Here is a 21,734-nt window from a genome sequence, read left to right on the forward strand (position 1 = left end):
CCAATATTCAATTTATTAGCTTGTCACTCAAAGACTTGGGAATGACTCTACTATTCTAGGGCACAAATTAATTATGAGCTTATATGACAGACAGGGTATATGTGCCTTTGTTGCCTTCTTCACCTTATGATGGAAATCTATTACCGAGGCTCCAGGGGGAACCCATGTTTTTAGGCCATGATTGATTTATGTGATGGTTCGCATTTGGGACGCCTAGGTGGTGGGCTTATGTTGCGGTTAGACTAACTTTATGTCAAACCAACATACAACGGCCTCACAAGTATTCTACCTTTTGTTATAGACTGTGAAAACTGCACTTTTTCGCAAATATCAAGAATATACTTGAAGGATTTTGGAAGGATCAACACGATCATCCTTCGTTTGAACTCTATGGCGACCGCATAAGAATTTTATTCCCATATGTAAGTATAAAACATTGGGATTTCTATGTTACAATTTAGGCCTACTTTGTTACTTGACACTTATAATGTTGACTATCATAGTTCTCTTTCATTTTTAGATAGTCTATATTCTAATAAGAATTTGGGGATTCCAACCACGGTCACCCTTGGACTACCACTGCTCCTTTTAGTGCAGTTAAAGACTTAAGGTCTAGTGCAACTTATTATATGGTGGGTATTAGTAATTATTTACGTCGCGTCTACATTGCTGCTAAACTTAAGATGAATCAGAAGTTGCATATGATCCAAGACCTGGGCATGTTAGCAATTGTGACTCTATATTTGTTTCTTGTGACTGGCATTGACAAAAAGGTGTTGTGACCTTACCTGCTTGTACTCTCCCTCCCTGACTTGGAAAATGTGGAATTGGATTCCCTTTCTCACCCCTCCTTCTCTGTTCAGATCACACATCATCTCTCTATACCTGAATTATGTCAAAATTTGAATATCTTAACCTTTATTAGAAACAACAATACAGCGCTGTATATGTTGTAATGGGACAAAATGATCTACATGGAATGTATATATTGAGTGTTTAGGAATAATATTATGAAAGCTAATAAACATGCTGATATATGTGTAAAAAGAAAAATAAGAAAAAATAACGGAAAATTACAGAAAATTGTCACCTGAGTAGTTTGTAGCACACACAGGTGTGGGTTGTTTATATATATTTGTATATCATGTATATTTTGTTTTATATGTATGCTTATGTATTTTTATATGTTTGTGTCCAAACAGCCCTGAAGAAGTCCGCTTCAAGGACGAAACGCGTCGGCTGTATTGTCAAGAACAGACTGTATTTATATTCCATTGGTTTTATAAAAAGAGATCAATTATGAATGTTGTGAATAAAAAATGACTTTTTTCAAAATTACATTTACGTTGGGAATGAATCATATTATTATCTTCCCCATTTTCCCAAAGTGTGGTGCACCTGTGCTTTTGGTCTAAGATTGTAAGGTCCGTTTGGACTGGCATTGTATCAGTGGGTGCGATTCAGTGTGCACACTTAACCCTAGCAAATATATAGGGACCTACATACAGAAGGGATAGCAGCTTAGGTGCTGGCATATAGAGGGCTCCACTGATCTGGTATGATTCATACCTTATTTTTTTAAATTTATGTTATACCCCTCGAATTAGCACTAAATTGCCCTTCAAGCCATTGTACAATATTAACTCTTGAATATAAAAAATCTTTTCTTAAAAAGATCGCCTTGACTCCTGTACTCATAATACTTAATGATGGCAGGATTCAAGGATAGAAGACAAGAACTAGCCCAGGACCTTTTTGCTACAAGCTCTAAAACTGGTGATGGGGGTAGCGCTGCCCCTAAGTCAGAGGGCCTTAAGGCTAAATTTCAAAGGTTGGAAAAATTAAAAAAGCTTGAGATGTCCAGATGGTGGGACGGAACCACCCTGGAAAAGTATATTGAAAATGAAAAAATACCAAGGGGTCTCAGAATTTTGATTTTTCCGACCTTTGAGGATCTGGACAAAGAGTCCCTTGAGGATTGGGAGGGAAACTTACGTAATGCATCTTTCAATATGATGCGTATACTCATAAAGAACGCTGAAAAGAAAGGAATCAAATTGCAACAAGAAATAGAGGAAATAGAGAAAGAGATTTTAACATCAGAACTTAAGGATGTGGTCAAGAAAAACTATGCCATCCTGGACGAAATCTTAGAGAGCCACCAGTTGTACCTAAGGGACAAAAAGATCAAAAAAATTAAAAGGGATGACAAAGATTACAGAGACGGGAGAGTGTACACGTTCTCTCATAAATATGACAATGTAAAAATCCCAGGGGAGGGAAAAAGACCACGGGAGGACACTTTGGACTTAACTCCGGCAAGTAGTGTCACTTCCATCTCATCGGTAACTAGCTCAGTTATCTCGGAAGAATCCGCAGGCACAAGTGGGACGGAAAACAGATCGAATTTTTTATTAGAAATGGAGCGACTAAGATTAGGGGCAAAATCAGTATCAAAGGATCAAAAACCAGAAGGGGGGGGAGGAGATGGCAGGAGCACAAACAGGACCAGCAAAAAAACAAGAGAGGAACCAGTGGGCAGGTTGACTCGCTCCAAGAAACCAGGGAAATAGATGAGATTGGTAGCTCTGGGTCTAAGGAACTAATGATAGTTAACCTTTCCAAAAGAATTTTGTCAGCCGATGATATTTCTGTGTTAAGCAAGGGCCTAGGTTTTTGCCCCAATCAAATGGGTAATGATGTTGATGTATTTGTGGATCTTTCGAAATTTGTACGTTTACTCAAATTGAAGGACCATTTCTCCCGTAACCCATATGTATGTACAAAATCGTCTGAGGAATATGTCCCACCCTCGCACACTGTAAATGAAATAAACCTTTTGCAAACAATGATGTCTGTCGAGTATGAAACCCCTATTGAATTGGAGCTAATTAGAAATGAGTTGGATATTTTAGAGGATGTGTCATTGGACAGTGGTCTAAGAACTAAATCCAAATATATTCCACACGGCACACACCCAAATATTGACCTTTTCAGAGAGAAAGTTACCCAGGGCCTCTATAAAATTTGGGAACATCCAATCCCTCGTAACAAGAAAAAGTATAATCTAACTGCAGGAGAAAATGATGCTTTGAGGGGACTTAAAACTGACACGTCCATAGTTATTCGTGAGGCAGACAAGGGGGGGAATGTCGTGATTATGGAGAAAACAAGCTATATGGGAGAGATCGCACGGCAGCTATCGGACACCACATGTTACACAAAACTTTCAGGCAACCCCATTAAGACTCTAGGTGTACATATCAATATGAGACTCTTAGAATGGAGAGACAATGGTCTACTAAGTGAAGATGAGTGCAAATATCTTATGATACAAAAACCTACCTCCCCGTGTATATACATATTGCCCAAAGTGCACAAGGGAGGTCCTTTTCCACCTGGACGCCCTATCATTTCGGGGGTGAATTCACCCACCGAAAGACTCTCCGAATATGTGGACCATTATATTCAACCATTGGTCCAAAATCTCCCGTCGTATATAAAGGACACGAAGGACATATTGGGCAAATTTGAGGGCCTAGTCTGGTCTGAAAACCTTATGTTCGTCACGCTTGACGTGACTAGCCTTTACACGTGCATTAAAAAAGAATTTGGAATTCAGGCATTACAACATTTTCTAGGTCAAAGAACAGCGGACCATTACTTACATAATGAGGTTCTCCTGGAAATGACGGAAATCATCCTATCGAAAAACTTTTTTTTGTATGACTCTGAGTGGTTCCATCAGATCCAGGGTACGGCTATGGGCTCAAAGTTTGCCCCCGCTTATGCCGGGCTCTTTATGGGCTGGTTTGAGCGGGGGCATGCTTGGGGTCGCCATGCTGCGAAATGGATGGACAATGTCATTTTCTGGGGCAGGTACATCGATGACATCATTATGTTATGGGATGGGCCTGCCCCGGATCTTTTGGAATATTATTCCTACCTAAATGACAACCCTTTCAACGTGAAGTTTACAATTGAGTACAACAGGGAAACCATCGATTTCCTAGATGTAACTTTTTATGTCCATGATAGCCAAATCCAGAGTCGCACGCACAGGAAAAACACTGCATGCAATAGTACATTGCATTTCCTAAGCGCACATCCAAACCATGTAGTAAATAATATCCCCTATGGGGAAATGGTCCGGATGCGTCGCAACTGTAGTCTGGAAAGCACATTTTTTCAAAATATCAATGAAACAGAACAGCGGTTCCTCAGTAGAGGATACCCTAAGGCAATACTGGAAAAGGCACACAGAAGGGTGATGAAGGTACCTAGGGCTGATACATTAAAATCAAAACCTGCACAAAAAGAGGCTAAACACAGAATCTCATTCAATACCCAATTCAACAACAATAGCAGTAGAACGTATAATGTTCTACGAAAAAACTGGCACTTATTGAGAGAGATACCGAGTTTACAAGGGATTATCCCTGATAAACCAAGAGTGACCTATAGGAGAGGACAGACTTTACGTAACAAGCTATGCCCTAGCTATGTTACGACTCCGAAACCTCAGACCTGGTTACCCCACATGACAAAGGGTTTCTACACATGTAATGAATGCAATGTATGTAGGTTGGGCAAAAATAAGACCAAGACATTTTGCTATAACACCAACCGTACATATGAGATTAATTACATGATTAATTGCAAATCGACATTTGTGACCTACATCTTGGGCTGCCCATGTAACAAGATCTACGTGGGCAGTACGAAGAGGCCACTTAAAATAAGAATACAAGAACACTTAAGGGCACTTCGGAAGGGTGATCTCAGATACCCTTTGACCTACCATATGCAGGAAAACCATGGGAACATGGAGGACTTCTGGTTTATAGGAATAGATCACATTCCTATCCACCCGAGAGGAGGGGACAGAGAACTTACCCTCAGAAAAAATGAAGCCGCATGGATATGTAGACTTAAATGTGTAGAATTAGGGCATAATAGCGATGATGAGATGCATTATTTCCTTGAGTAATGTGTTGGTCCCACACATGGCAGTGTATCCCTCGGATTTACTATATACCTAGACTTACAATTTAAGGCATATTATGAATAAGAACAAAGTGGGAATATATATATAAAAAACTCATGCATCGCTAGTATATGTTTCACTAAAATTTTAGTCTGAAAATGCTCTAGATGAACTGTCCATGCTGTTTTACCAACGGCATCTAACGATTGCTGTACTCTGTATTGTAAATGATCAATTGTGGCTAATATGCTTGTTTCTTATTGGAAAACTAGGATAACAATTTATCTCTCTCTCTTGCGGTTTTCCTTCTGTTGTTTGCCTTGGTAGCCTCCTGTTTGTGAGTACCCCATTGTGACTAACTCCCAGGTTTGGATCATTATGCACTATCTGGCTAAATGTTTTTCCACATCATGACGTTTTAATATGATACCCCCGAGTACCCATTAGGTGACAATACTAGTTGTCAGGACACCATTCCGGGCTTTAAAACTTTACGCTTACGGAATTAACATGGCATGTTCCATGTTTGTAAGAACCAATAATAGTTCTTACGTTTTGTGTTTGATGGCATTATGTGAGGATATCACATAAACACTGACTTTAAAATACTCCCCTATGGTGTTAGCTTGCCCCCTTGAGTATGAATGTGCCGCTTACTTATAACCTTCGGCACTATATGAGGTACTTTGATTAGCAGCCTACTTCGGCTTTAATTAGAATATATACCGCTCATAGGTTGTTAATCGAATCAATTTGAAGATAGCAGCCTTATATGCAATACTGTGTAGGGTTAGAAAATAGTCTCTTATCCTCACATTCACCGTAAATAGATGACTAAAATTAATTTTTTTTTATAATAAACACACCCTTTTGAGTGCACTTTATACAGCATACTTGGTGCAGCTAGATTTATGGATGTAGTATTTATAACAAAAATTAGATAGCAAAAGGATGGTTCCCTTATTTATTAGAACCCTTTCCAAGATGGCTGCCGGGCATTTTATTACTTGCGGGGGTTTAGACCAGATGGATTTGTCTTGGTTTGGAGAAGAGAATCACTTTAGAACTATAACCTCTTTGAGCACACTTTGTATATACAGATGACAAAGTTAAGAAAACCGCTATACTACATTTCTCACGAGTGTCTCGTGTTATATTAACCTTTCACAGGATGGCTGTTTCATATACCATCTTTTGCGGGAAATAGATAGGACTTTTTTACTTCCATGTCTCGCGGATATGGCAGACTAAATCGGTAAAGCGATTTATTTCCAGTGTATAGTAAAGCGAGGGCAAAACATATAGTATTATCAATAACATTGCGGCGTTAGCACAACACTCCAATATGGCCGCGCCATTTGAGTAGCCCCTCGCATACATAACTCGTCTGTTATTCATGATGCCGGAATGTGAAGGCTTTCAGGTGTTACTCGTGGTGATCAATTACCACGTATATTTAAAGCACGGGCATGGCCACTCAGCTGTCCTCGACACTACCTATTCACCGTCAGCCGTTATTATCGAGACCGTCGGGAGCCTGCAACAGCCGGATTTGGGTAGGATTGCTTACCAGAGCTATTTTGTAATTTAAATATAACCAGAGCTTATTATCTTAGCGGAAGTTGGACTAGAAGTTATCCCAGTTACTGGATGCGTTTGTTCCTATATTTCAAGTGTTTTGTTTGATGAATTGGTTATTTCACTGGCTCACAGGTTATTTTTAGACTTTGCCTAGTTTTATACTTAAAAACCTGTAGTTAATTTTGTTTGGCGAAGGACGTGCATTAATTGCCATGAGTGCTTATTTATCTGCCAAGACACTGGCTCACAGGTTATCTTTATACTTTGCCGAGTTTCAAAGCTTGGCGCGGGAGGCACAGTATATGCCATGAGAGTCTATCTATCTGCCTAGATACCGGTGTGCTCTGCTGCCATTTCATTGCATAGGGGGCCCAATATTCAATTTATTAGCTTGTCACTCAAAGACTTGGGAATGACTCTACTATTCTAGGGCACAAATTATTTATGAGCTTATATGACAGACAGGGTATATGTGCCTTTGTTGCCTTCTTCACCTTATGATGGAAATCTATTACCGAGGCTCCAGGGGGAACCCATGTTTTTAGGCCATGATTGATTTATGTGATGGTTCGCATTTGGGACGCCTAGGTGGTGGGCTTATGTTGCGGTTAGACTAACTTTATGTCAAACCAACATACAACGGCCTCACAAGTATTCTACCTTTTGTTATAGACTGTGAAAACTGCACTTTTTCGCAAATATCAAGAATATACTTGAAGGATTTTGGAAGGATCAACACGATCATCCTTCGTTTGAACTCTATGGCGACCGCATAAGAATTTTATTCCCATATGTAAGTATAAAACATTGGGATTTCTATGTTACAATTTAGGCCTACTTTGTTACTTGACACTTATAATGTTGACTATCATAGTTCTCTTTCATTTTTAGATAGTCTATATTCTAATAAGAATTTGGGGATTCCAACCACGGTCACCCTTGGACTACCACTGCTCCTTTTAGTGCAGTTAAAGACTTAAGGTCTAGTGCAACTTATTATATGGTGGGTATTAGTAATTATTTACGTCGCGTCTACATTGCTGCTAAACTTAAGATGAATCAGAAGTTGCATATGATCCAAGACCTGGGCATGTTAGCAATTGTGACTCTATATTTGTTTCTTGTGACTGGCATTGACAAAAAGGTGTTGTGACCTTACCTGCTTGTACTCTCCCTCCCTGACTTGGAAAATGTGGAATTGGATTCCCTTTCTCACCCCTCCTTCTCTGTTCAGATCACACATCATCTCTCTATACCTGAATTATGTCAAAATTTGAATATCTTAACCTTTATTAGAAACAACAATACAGCGCTGTATATGTTGTAATGGGACAAAATGATCTACATGGAATGTATATATTGAGTGTTTAGGAATAATATTATGAAAGCTAATAAACATGCTGATATATGTGTAAAAAGAAAAATAAGAAAAAATGACGGAAAATTACAGAAAATTGTCACCTGAGTAGTTTGTAGCACACACAGGTGTGGGTTGTTTATATATATTTGTATATCATGTATATTTTGTTTTATATGTATGCTTATGTATTTTTATATGTTTGTGTCCAAACAGCCCTGAAGAAGTCCGCTTCAAGGACGAAACGCGTCGGCTGTATTGTCAAGAACAGACTGTATTTATATTCCATTGGTTTTATAAAAAGAGATCAATTATGAATGTTGTGAATAAAAAATGACTTTTTTCAAAATTACATTTACGTTGGGAATGAATCATATTATTATCTTCCCCATTTTCTCAAAGTGTGGTGCACCTGTGCTTTTGGTCTAAGATTGTAAGGTCCGTTTGGACTGGCATTGTATCAGTGGGTGCGATTCAGTGTGCACACTTAACCCTAGCAAATATATAGGGACCTACATACAGAAGGGATAGCAGCTTAGGTGCTGGCATATAGAGGGCTCCACTGATCTGGTATGATTCATACCTTATTTTTTTGAATTGCAAACCTGCGTTTACATTCGTAAATGAAGCTATTGTGCACTATATTCTACTGAGATCGGCAAATACAATTGTGAGTTGAGCCCTGCGTCCTTATGCACTGCAAGAAACCCTTCTTCCTACTCTCTGCTGCACCTACTTCACCTTTTTCTGACTGTGTGAGGTAAGGAATGTGTGCCCACATTCAAGCTGCCATGTTCTACACTATCTAGATTCATAGAATGAGTTAAAGGGACAACACTACATACTAGGCTAGAGGATGGCATGACTGAAGGATTCTAGATCAACAACAGTGTACAACATCTGGAATCCCTAGAGATGAGTGCGTATTGAGCTTCATCCCCCTGACCTTAGATCCCCATCTGATGGCTTATGTCTTGCAAGGATTTAGCTTTGGTCACTTCTGTTGTAGGGATCATGTCTTCCAGCGCAGAAAACAGGACGGTGAAGGCAAAACGGATGGGGAAAGTAAAACAATGATCTAAAACGTCAGTGACTAGATAGAATGACCCCCGGGCACACACTCCACCCCCTGAAAGTGAATATTATATTATTCATGATGGTAAAGTCTATATATTTCTCTAGTTAAACATGCGTGCTTACTAACTCACGGTTTTCCCACACTGAGTATCAGTTTATATGTCTTTAAGATCCTCTCTGAATAACATACTAGCAGGCTTTTACTCCAAGGACAGGCGCGACAGAGGCCACCAAGCACACTAAAAGGCAGAATACTATGGTTGCACCCTTCCCTGGACACTCTCTTGGACTGTGACATAAAATTGGCCTCAATAAGTCACATTCGCATCTGTGTAGATGCACTAAAGCAGTCAAGGCATAGCTGAAGGGAGGTGTTGTGTCCTGAGTCTAGGTATAGTACAACACAATTATCACTTAACCAAGACCTCGAGGTCAGGCACCTGCCTACTGAGATAGACAAAGACTTACCTGATTGTTAAGGTATTCTCTACATTCCTTTTTAATTTCAGTTTGAAGATGTGTTACTGAACATATAACAAGTGATGTGTTGCTACTTGACCTAATGCATGTTTCTGAAATGTACTTTTATCCTGTAAATGTATAATGAATATGTCTGATAAGCAACATCAAACAAAAACACATTCGGTGATAGTTTGGTGACTATTTAGTTTAGAAATTGTTCCAGGAATGTCATAAATCTAATGACTGTGTCCCTCCATAATTCTATTATTTTAATCAGATGCTTCTAAGCTTCTTTATTTTAGTTTTAGGTTCATGAGCACATAAAAACAGACTCCATTTTGTATAGGCTGTAACTCATTTGTTTCATAAGCCTGTCTCGCAAGTGGAGGTCTTTTACTCTCTGGGTCTAAAAGAGGGAGGCCTTTACCTTCCTGAGAAACTATACATATGTCACATCCTTTTGACCTCTAAAGGTGTCAAATCCAACCATCAATGACATAATCAAAGACCATTAGTGCAACATTAGTCTGGGACAGGTGCCTTTTTCAAGGTCAAGTAACAACCATAACCCAAACAATGTAGTCTATATTGACATATGTTTACCTTATTAGTGCATCCGGTGATATATATGATTATGTCAAGACATTCCTAAGGTAATGTTGGAATTTCCATCTTCGATAAGACATAATATATAAGGATTACACTTGACCACTTAGTAAGGAGAGAAACTTCACCCAGGTCACAGATGCAGATGTCAGATCCAGATGAGCACAGCACCAGATTCCATCTCGACTGAAGACGCCTCCTGCCCGACTCCCTGAGGCTTTGCCAAGCATCCATTCTGCCTTCATGAACTGGTGCCAGGACTGTGTTCTTGCACAGACACAGTCTCCTAGCTCTTGACCTTGTGCGTGAAATAGCTGACAAGCTATTCCAAACATACACCAAACCCTGATGTCCAGGTATGCGCAGTGCACCCCCTCCCAAAGTTAGGCTTATTATTTATTCATCTTCCAGAACTAGTATAGCGCTCAGAGTTAGTACAGTGAGGGTATAAGGGCTATAAACTGTGATGGTATGATCTTCACTATTTTCACTGTTATTGAAAAGCCTAGTTGCTTTTTATTATCTTCTGTGATGTTACCCATATTATGTGCATTAGAGCTCTGCATTTTAAAATAACTATTGCAAAATAAATATGTGGAAATAAATATTCTGTTTCTAATGATCAACAATCATTTGGATTACCGCTATTCCCTTTAGTAACCCAAAAGCATTGACACCACCTCTATTTTGTATTGGGTGGGGTTCTGTTGGGCTACAATAACCTGTCTTTCATATTCAGTGCTGGTGCATAGAACCGAGTTCACTAGTGTCACCTGTGGGTGTAAAAACAAACTGTGTAGTGCTGAGCCAAAGACTCTGTTTAGGGAACACTTCTGCTCATCCACAAGCAGGAACTGTGCTATGATTTTCGGTCGTGAATGTAACAGATCATTGTGGTGTTAGACAGCCTCCATGTCAACTTATAAAATGTTTCTGTCCTGTTCCTGTAATTTAGCATCATATTAGTGTTTGTGCACTAAGGCAATACCCTTATCTTAGAAATAAAAGAAATAATACATTGAATGCATAATTAATCTCTGCCTCTGGTAATGATTCTTTCTGCATTCCAATTCATGATTTGTTAGCTTTTCTGTGCCATTAAAGATAGGGATCCTGGTCTTCCCACACAAAGGACAATCCAGAGCAAACCAGCCATATATGAATCAGTCTAGGCTCTGCTACTGAAAAGAGCATCCAGTCTAATTTGCTAGGCTGGGTCCCATCCGAACGAGAACACAAGCATCCTTAGATTCGTTTGAGCTCAGTTGGGCTTCATGAGGGAAGTGCAGTTTTAGTTCTACGGCACAGCAAGCCAGGGAACCCATATCTAGACATGCCCTTTGGAGAGACTTGCTTAATAAGTACAAAAAAAGATGGGTGGAATGCTTGAATTAATATTAGCTACTGGTAAGTTCTAGGGACAGCATTTCAAATCATCATTTTTAGTTCATCTATGATATTACAGATAGGGGCCAGCTAAAGGCAAATCACTTTTGGTCCCAACCCACAATGGATCATCCGGACTTTAGAGAGAGGCCCAAATCCCCACTGAATGGGAAAACAAGCAACACCAGACCAGACCAGTTTCAGTCTTTGCATCTTGAGTCTTATGGCGCAGCGAGCTCAGGATCCACTTCTGGTCATACCTCTCCTACTGAGGGAGACTCAGTAAGAAAGCACATCAAGTGCCTTGGCTCTGCCCCAAAAGGAACTGTCCACAACAAATAGCCAGACCAGGCCCCTTACGAATGTAAACAGGCTTACATTGCCGTATGAAAGTGCAGGCCCTGTCCACAGGTCACTGCTAGTACAGCTGGGGGATACAATTCTGACTAGGGATGTCTGGATATAAGACTTGCATGCTGTCCACATATTCTCAGCATTTGAATATGAATGTGCATGTTGTCTATTAGAAATTACAATCTTTTGGTTGGTATTCTCCCAAATGTTTGCCTTCCACAGCTGAACCTGTTTTTGTCAGCACTGGGACTCTGTGCACTTTACCCCTGCCAACCAGTGATAAAGTGCATGTGCTCTTTCCCTTTAAAAATGGTAAAATTGGCATCTACCTGATTGACACATTTAATTTACTTATAAGTTACTAGCATACTACCTGTACCAAGGGCCTGTAAAATAATTGCTGCTAGTGGGCTACAGCACTCATTGCACCACCCACCAGAGTAGCTCCCTGCAGCAAGTCCCACGCCTTCCATTGCAGCATTCAGAGCGATTTTAAACTGGTTAGCCCCTTTGCCAAGCATAAATGTTCCTTTTTTATACTGAAAGGTCCACCAAAAGTAGTCCATGAAAGTTCATTGTGCAGGGTGTAGAGTATTTAAAAGTAGGAGACGTATATTTAATCTTTCAAGTGTTCTGGCAGTGAAAAACCTCAAATGCCACTTTTCACTGTTGGAAGGCTGTTTTACCTTTTTACATCTAATAAGAGCTAAATTCACTTGGAGAACAAATAAAAAAAATACTTATTCCATTCATTTTACTTGTAATTTAAAATCCTCCTTAGTGGTAAAGTCAGATATTAATTATTATTTTGGAAATGCCACTATTAGAATGTTTATTTAAAAAACACAAGAGTGACCCATATGTCCTTGTGAACTGGGTATTTGCAAGAAGCAAGAAACAACATTGACTTGAGACCCTGGGTCTGGATCCCTCTCCGGTATCTTACCTTGTGGCACTCCATAATATGGATTCCATATATACAATTCCCCCCCCCCCTCATTGTTTGGTCTTGTTTTGAATATGAGATTGAGGAAGCCGTAATCTTGAAGGGAATGTAAGGGGCATTTACCTCTCTGCATCCCTCTAGCCCCCATTCTACGGTTCTATTTTGGCAGGACTTGGTGTGTCTACAAGAAACAAGCAGGAACAGGCATTAGCAATACTGACTTTCTTCTCACGGTGTTCAGTACAGGGTTATTTCCCGAAACCATCAAGTGGGATTTACGTCCATACGGCTTGGTACTTAGCGCGAGGAAGCTTGGCAATGGTTTGTCTGCATTTCAAACTTGGTGGTCATTGTTGACATTGCTGTATAATTACCCTCTTCAATATGCCTTCAATCTTTAGCCTATGCGCATACACCGGGGAGTACCTTCCCGAGTAACGCACATGCGCAGTTTAACCTTGCTTCCGCGCAGGCTTGCTCCATGAAATTTTGAAGACTACCCAAAAAGGGTTACCGCCCACACCTGACCTCACTCCTTTATCTGGGTCGCGTCTTGCCACCATTTTTCTTACTGCAGGCAGACGCAAGGAGGGGGTAGGTGTTGAGGAGGCAGCACCCTGGGAAAACTGTGAGTAGATCTCTTTGGGATTGAGATATGGCGAGCGATTTGCTCATTACAGTCTGTGCGGTCTATCTGTTCCTGCATTGATTCTTCAATCTTCCTGTTTATTTCCTTCACTTCTATAGCCCGACAATATGCGGGTGACTCTTGCTCTCGCCGATGGAGTCATCTCCAATTCCTGGCGAAGTAAGTACATTCCAAAAACGTATTACCTCACGGTACCGTTAAGGTACGGTAGAATATTTTTATCTGTTTAACAGCTGCCGTGATTTTTGGACATAATTCCCCCTTGGGATAAATGGAGGGTCATGAGTGCCAATAGTAATGTAATGACTTATTGACATGGTGTGTTTGTGATCCCCCACTGAGTCAGGGCCCTTTGAATATACTTATATGTCTCGTGAGCTTGTCCCTTGGTTTTTTGTCTGATACAATTGATGCGCACACAGATGTGGCTCATTACGAGGCATCAAGTCGTTACTGATGCTATTATCTGTCTTTTTATTTTGTTTCTGTTTCCTAGGTACTCTTCAGGAGTGGCTTCTCACCATGCAGTTATAACCATATCATAGGTATTTGAGTTACTGCCCCGCCCTGTTTAGTTTATTTTAGAGGGTTTAGTAATTTTTTTTATCACGTGCACTTTATATATTATTGCTCTGGTCCTGACGAAGCGCCAACGACCCCTATGGCGACGCAGGCGTGAAACATGTAGACCTTTGACCTTTAGACACCCGGGCAGAGTGTGCCTTAGGGGCAATTATTGTATTTAGCAGTTTTTCTGCCAAGGGTTGACAACTCATACATTCGCTGTATGTTTACCCTTTTTTAACTTTTTTCACTATCTTGCACGCATCCTTATCACCCTCATTGGACCCACACCCCACACACCCACATGCACCACCCGGCAGTCCTTTAAAAGATCTCCGATAAAGAGACCCTTCGGGGGACCCGTAGGGAATTGCAGCGCCGGCCCTACGAGGAGCAACTGCCCGATGATGAAGCATGACACCTCTTGGGGTGTGTGAGGGCAACAAAGGACAACAAGCGTTTTGTCCACTTTATTAGTGGGTCACACTTACCTAGGATGTCTTTTCCCTTCCCTTCTTTTTCTCTTTGAACGGGTGACTATTTGCACCCTTATGCGTGGGCGACTGTTTTCACCCCGTTACAGGAACAGTGTCCCTATATGATAACGAATGTAAGAATTAGGAGCATGGACACTGGGCCTTGAATAGCTCCTTGACCCCCTCTCTTTTTGTGATTATTCATGAAAGACTGAATAGACAATAGAATGTAAAGGTTAAACGGCGGACATCAGCAGGTAAATGGTAGGATGAAAGGATGAATGGATAGATCGATGGAAGAGACAAGAGATATCTTCTGGGGAGGGTCGTGTTGATTTGCTTCATTTGCTTTGTGCCATAAGAGCTTTGGTTCGAAGTGGGGGTATTTTCAGTTTCTTCCTACTCATGTGCTCAAAAATATATAGTATTGTGCCAAACAACAGCAACTAACAGTATGGCATTAACAAGGTGCAACTATTGCAAAAAAAGGAAATGTTAACATATTATCGCATTTCTCTTTCATTTTGTGTAATGAGTTAACCTGCTTTGTTTATATAAACACATTTATCATGTGTTTTGGTGTGTGCTGCAACTATAATAGAAGTTGTTAAGTATCATCATGTCTTGCTCTTAGCCCCGCCTCTAGCCCCGCCCACTCACCACGCCTCTAGCTCATTTTAATGAGTACCTGCACTTATTTTTTTCCATTTAAAGCACTGCCCTAGAGAAGCAAACGTCTTCCTTCTTAAGCCCCCCCTGCTCCTCCTCCCCCTTTGTGAATCGTGTCCCTGCGCCAAGACACGCACACACTTTAAAACTAGACACACAAGAACTCTAGAAGAAAGGAGGGGTCAAACCTGAGATTGTTCCGCTCACGTTCAGCCCGAGTCTATTTGAGAGGCGTCTCTATAAATACAGTTTATGTCCCGGTTGGCATTGCAGGTTTGTCTTATTTCCATGGTAACCCCGCGGCCCCGGGAGAGAGCGGATGGATTTAGGATTTTCCTTTGAAATGTCTGGAAGTGAAAGACAGGGGATGTGATGACCGCTCACGTAATTTTTGCAAGTTATTGCAGTTTGGAAGGAAATGTCGGGTGAAGTGTGTTCAAAGGCTGCCCGAGCACGGAGAGCTTTGCACATTCATTTCATGCCGTTTGCTTTTCTAATCCCCGTATCCGCGTTAAAGCGGTGTTATCGGCCCCGGAGATTAAAGGGAGGCAGGCGAATAATCACCGCGCCTGCCTTCAAGGAGGTGGAAGCCACGCTAGGTCTCCTACTCACTGAAACAAGCGTTGGCAGAGCTCACACATCTGAGTGCAATGGGACAATGCATGCAAACACAGGCATGCAGAAAATATGCTTCCACGATATACCTATTGGCTTTGCCAATGCTTGGTAGTTGTGATGGTGAAATAAGTCTTAGTGGTGTGGCATTGGTGATGGTGGTATTTGTAAAACTGGCACTGATGGTGCTAATGTTGGTAGCACTGGTGGTGGTGGTAATGTTATCGGTGGTGATGTAAGTGGTGGTATTGCTTTTGGTGGTTGTGGTATTTATGGTAGAATTTGTGGAGGTACAGGTGGTAGTGACTGTGTTATTGTTAGTCGCAGAGGTGCTGCTACAGGTTTCGGGCAGTTTTTATATTGGTGTTGGTGATTCAATCATTGTGGCCTTTCTTCAGTGGCGGCTGGTGGATTTTTAAAGTGGTGGGCGAAAAATGATATCCTAGTACAGCGAGCGAAGCGAGCGAGCCCGAACTGAAAAAGGAGTGTGCGGGGGGGGGGGGGGGGAACGGTGGCTTTTACACCACATATTAACTGTACTTTTAAAAAAATCTGTAATGCCTCTAATACCCTTGGGCCAAGGTTGCGCTATACAAAACTGCAAAAAAAGAAGCTATATTCTACCTTATAGTTTGCATTTTTCATTAATATACAGTTGCCTACACCAGATTAGTTGGAAACTCTGTTGTGCACTACACAATATTCTAAATTCTTGACTTTAAGTTTCTGACTTTCAACTTTCACTCGGCAGTCATTAAATGGAAGAAAGGAAGGGCACATCTGCCCTGTACCTTATATTCACAGCTGCAGGCCTTAGCTGGAAGTCGGTGGCATTTCTAACCTGGATTAGCTCTGAACATTAACAAGCAGAATGTGAGAGGCGATTTCCTGTGCTTGGAGATTTAATCCAACCTGACTATTCGCCAAGCGCCACAACTCTTTTATTTTGGTGAATTGTTCTGCAGCTAAAATGACTTCTGTATCTAGTTGGTGGCCAAACAAAGCATAATTGCTGTGTGCGAGATAGAAATGCATTTGTAGAGCACCAAAAGAGCTTTCAACCTTATATATTCTCGAATATTAATTGTTATTTGATTTAGTAAGACATTTCAGTAACACACAAGTTCTACCAACCAAATCTTTTTAAAATGTTCATGGCCCTTTATTCCTGGGTGAAAACGCACGGTATCCAGCTGTATCACACAGACTGCCCTGGAGCAATTTAAAACCAAAATGTTCAGTTTACATGGATTACACTAGTGCTATGTTGCATCAATATTTCAATAAACTGGAGTCAAAATTTGTTTTTTTCCTCTGTCTTTTGGTGTAAATGTTATTTCTACAACTGTTAGTGGAAATGTTAGTTTACAATTAGTCCAATTACCTCAAGAAAGTGAGACAAATGTAACCAACCTACCATACGCCCTTCATGACTTAAACTAAGCAGATAAAAAGTTGCCTAATTGGCACCATCACCGATGTGAACTGTATAATCTAGACATTTTGAGGAAAAATTGGACCATGCAATCTATGCATCCCTGTCAGTAAAAAAATCCTGAACTATGCAAAAAGCAAAGTGCACCTTATTTTCAAATAACACTGGATGTGGGAAGTATACTTTCCAATAATTAACAGTGCATAGACCTGCACACCAATTTCCACCTACATATGCCATTGTGAGCCTCCTTCAGATTACGGTGCAAAGTCTAAAAATGTAGTGCAAATGGTTGTTTACAGGTTCTTGCACTTTTGTGTTTGGGGTTTACAAACACTAGGATTTAAATTTGAATACAGTGTCATAACTCATAGTACAAGGAATTAGCTAGAAAATTAAAATATCCCCCTCTTGAACCAAATCTTTAATCTCAACGAGCAGTAAAGGTAAATAAGCAGGAACCCTTCCCTTCACCCCTTCATACTCCTTCCATCCATCCTTTCACCCTTCTGTCTATTCATCTGACAATCTCTTCATCTTTCTACCCACATATCCATTCAGCCACCATCCCTTCATCCACCCTTTCACACTTTTATACATACATCCTTCCACACATCCACCCATCACTATATCCACATATGCATCTAGCTATCCTTCCATCCTTCCTTCCACCCTTCCAGTCTTCCCAATCTGTCCATTCTTCAGCTCTCAATAGTCTTTCAACTATCCTTCCTTTCACTCTTCTGTCCTACAGTTCACCCTTTCTTGCTTATTTCCTAACTTTCTTTAACCTTTCCTTTCTACTCTCGTTCTTTTTTTCCTCCTTCTACCTACCAATCATTTGTCTCATCTTACTTTTTCTTTCTAACATTGTTTCTCATCAGCATCTTTTCAATTTGTCCCTTCCTGTGTTTTCCCCTATTCCCATCTTTTCTCTTTCTATGTTTCCTTTGCTGTGCATGTCAGCCCACCTCCCACACACCTCTGCCATAAAACTTCCTACTTGTGTTATTTACGAGCATTTTATCTGCAGACAGAAAAGTCCCATGGAAAACTATATTTTATTGGGGCCCGGTTCAGCAGCCCATGAGATCCAATGGCAGCCCCTTCTTAAGCTGCTGAAGTAGGGAGCTCATAATACCACTGTCCTAGGATATCCCTTCCTACATGGGGATTCAAGTCTCTCGGATCTGAAATAACACCCCCAGCCACGATAACCACTCTGGCGGAGTGTGCTATATTCTAGTAATATCATATATGGAGCATTTGCACGAATAAAGTTTTTACCTACTCGTGTGGACCAATATAGTTTTACAGCAACTCGCCCAATTAACAGCCATTTGTCTTACCTCTCTCTGGCTTAAACACACATGTCTCAATTTACAGTGAATAATGTTAAAAAAATGGAATTTGAACTTAAAATCCTTTTATTGACGCAGTCTCTACCCACGATGGTGTAATTTTGCATATGAGTAAAAATCCATAACGAGTCTAATATGAGAGGAGATTTGAAAATTAAGTGGGTGTTTTGTGTTATGTTGTAGCTTTCCTTTTGGAAAAGGCAGGCGTTTTTAGGATGACAGCAGTAACAGGAAGACAGTCGGCATAATCAGATGAACTAAAAACAGGTGTCGCCGCGTTTAATTTGCACTGCATAACAAACAGATTGAACTACCAGTTCCAGTAGTTCCAACAGATTTGTTTGCAGTCAGATTTTAATATGTGCGGTGCTTTCTCCTTTTCCCTGCGCGTGGGTTTCAGATGGTGGCATTTCCCAGTCTGCTTGTCAAGTGTTTGCTCACACAGTCGCGGCTCGGGGGGGGAGGGAGGGGGGGAGGGATGGGGGTGTCGCGCACGGGGGGGGATGAAATATATTAAGCAAAAAACTTACCTGAGTCACAGCCGGTCCACGCCACCTCTCAGACCTCTGCTCGACTGCTTCCCTGGGCGCCTTCACGAACGGCACTGGAGGGGCCTGCCAACCCCTCTCAGCCAATCCTGGTGCGATTGGCTGACGGCACAGCTTACGCTACGCCCGCCGCCTGCCCATTAGGAGACCGAGGGGCTCCTTATGGGCATGCGCAAGCCAGTGCAAACACAAGTGCGCATGACTGGGCACGGGTGAAAATTCGCCCTCCGTCCCCACTCATGCGACTTGTGCTGCTGCCTGTTGCCCCTGGTCTACTCTGACAATCATGTTAGTCAACATGACGCCGGACCGCCCACCCCCTTCAGACTCTGAAGGGGGTGGGCGGTCCGACGTCATGCTGACTGACATGATTGTCAGTTGGTTCTCCCTCGGCGTCTTGAGTTTAAATAAGTTTGGAAACGCCGATGGAGCTACGGGCGGGGGGGCTACGCCCCAACGCCCCCAATGCACGCACCGCCACTGCCTTTCTTGGTGCTGCCACCATTAGTGGCAGTATTGGCAATGGTGGCATTGGTGGTGGTGGAGTTGGTGGTGGTATTGAAAGTGACAATATAGTAGGATTGATATGGGTGGAGTTTTTGATGTGGTATTTGTATTGTGTTGTGCTTTTATTACTCTTGGTAATTGCAGCATGGTGGTATTGGTGGTATTGATGATGGTGTGGTATTGGTGGTGTTGCAGTATTGGTAGTGTGATAAAAAAAACCCAATTAGGAAGCCATGTTAGGATCAGGCTGCTTGTGAGATATGACAAAAGAATTGAAAAAGGCTGCTACACTAAAAGAAAATTGGTTGCTCTCTATATACAATGCATGTGTGAAATAAAGCATTAAATGCGACAGGTGTAAAATTGTCCCTCCTGCACCAAAATGCAAACAGTCCATGGGAGGTTGAAGGATGCACCAAATATCCAGCTCTAAAGTGAGGGAGAAATACTCTAATGTCTGATCTAAAGATTGATTGATGGAGTCTCAAGCTAATGGCTGAAAGAGGATGATCTAAATAGGCAGGGGGTTGAAGGAGGGCCAACCCAAATCCTACTTTACGCATATTGTAATCAATGGGTCTTTCAGACTGCTGGGCTGTCACTGTGGCCCTTAGAGAGCTGGGCTGTCCTGTCCATAAGAAGAAAGGGATCCAGTGTAGAAGCCACAGGTAGGAACAGGGGTGTGTACCCTATTTATTGACACACCAATATTGATGGCACACAATATTCAGGACAAAATATTGAAAAACAAATTGCCAGAAAAGCAAGTCTAGATCTTCTATACCTAACTCCACGAAGATGTACTGTGGTGATATATATAACTTCAAGGTACATAGATGCGGAGTTAGGAGTATGAAATATATACTTCCCTATTTGCACTTACCTCAATTTTCTTGTACCACAATATGCTGAGGGTCGATAGAACAGATGGTCCAGCGGAGGCAGTGAGATGTCTCAACCAGCAGAGAGACACAATGATGTTGAAACACATATGAGAGATGGTAACACACAATCGTAGGCTGCATCATTATGTTGTTTTTAATCATTCCTGGGCGACAGTGCTGATTTAACCATTGACCCTAATCTTGATATACTCATTTTATAGAAATGTGGTTTAAATTAACCCTGGGCGTAGTTCGCGAAGTAGTGCTATGCGTAGCTACGCAAAGTGTACTTCGCACTACGTGAGCTACGCTTAGCACTTCGCGAACTGCGTAGTACCCTGTTCGCACTGTGCAAGATGTCGTTTTCAATGATTGTACGGTGCGGACAAGCAACCTGCATTGTGCAATCATTGAAAACGGCATCTTGCACAGTGCGAGCTGTAGTTTTCTGCCGCTCGAGTAGATTTTTACTCGACCGGCAGCTTTCTCAACGCGGACTGGTAGTTTCTCATCGCGAGCGGTCGCGAGCATACGTGACCACTCGCAATGAGAAACCTGACCTGCCCGCATTGGGAATCTCGACGGGAGGTTTATTTTCCACGCTCGTGCTCGCCAACTTGATGTTGCTGATTGCGAACGAGGAAAAAGTCTCGCCGGGATGTCATTTTGCTTGCTCGCGGTCGCCAACTTGACTTTGAGGACCGCGAGCAAGCAAATAATGACCGCTGCACTACGCAACACTACGCTACGCGTGTTTGCACTGTGCTACGTGCAATTCGCGTAGTGCGAAGTAGCGCAAACTTCGCAAACTACGCGAGCGTAGCGCACTGCTTTGCCCAGGCTTAGTTCAAATAGTGTCCAATGCAAATTATTGCAATAGCAGTACTTGCCTCATACTGGATTCCACATTTCGATAGGCAAGACAGAATTGGTGGTGGCCTCACAATTATATATCATTGACTCTATTGCCATTGCCACCATCATGAACATTTCTTTCTCAGAGGGAGAAATTCTGGTCTTTAAACTGACCCTTTGCTCCTCATCTTCTTACACAGATGTGAAATCTTATTGCCCCCTTCTATCCGAGTCCTGCTTCATTCCTCCTTAGCAGTCTGTGTCTAACATTTTAACATTCTACTATCTGGCTATAGCTATGAACCTTACTCATTCAAGGGTACTAAATTAGGCATTGTCTGAAATTGGATTACTGATTGAGGGGGGTGAACTCCTACTCAAGCAGCAACCACAATCTCTGTCAGGGTGAAACACA

The sequence above is a fragment of the Triturus cristatus genome, chromosome 10 (assembly GCF_964204655.1).
Source record: "Triturus cristatus chromosome 10, aTriCri1.1, whole genome shotgun sequence".
Classification (NCBI taxonomy): Eukaryota; Metazoa; Chordata; class Amphibia; order Caudata; family Salamandridae; genus Triturus; species Triturus cristatus.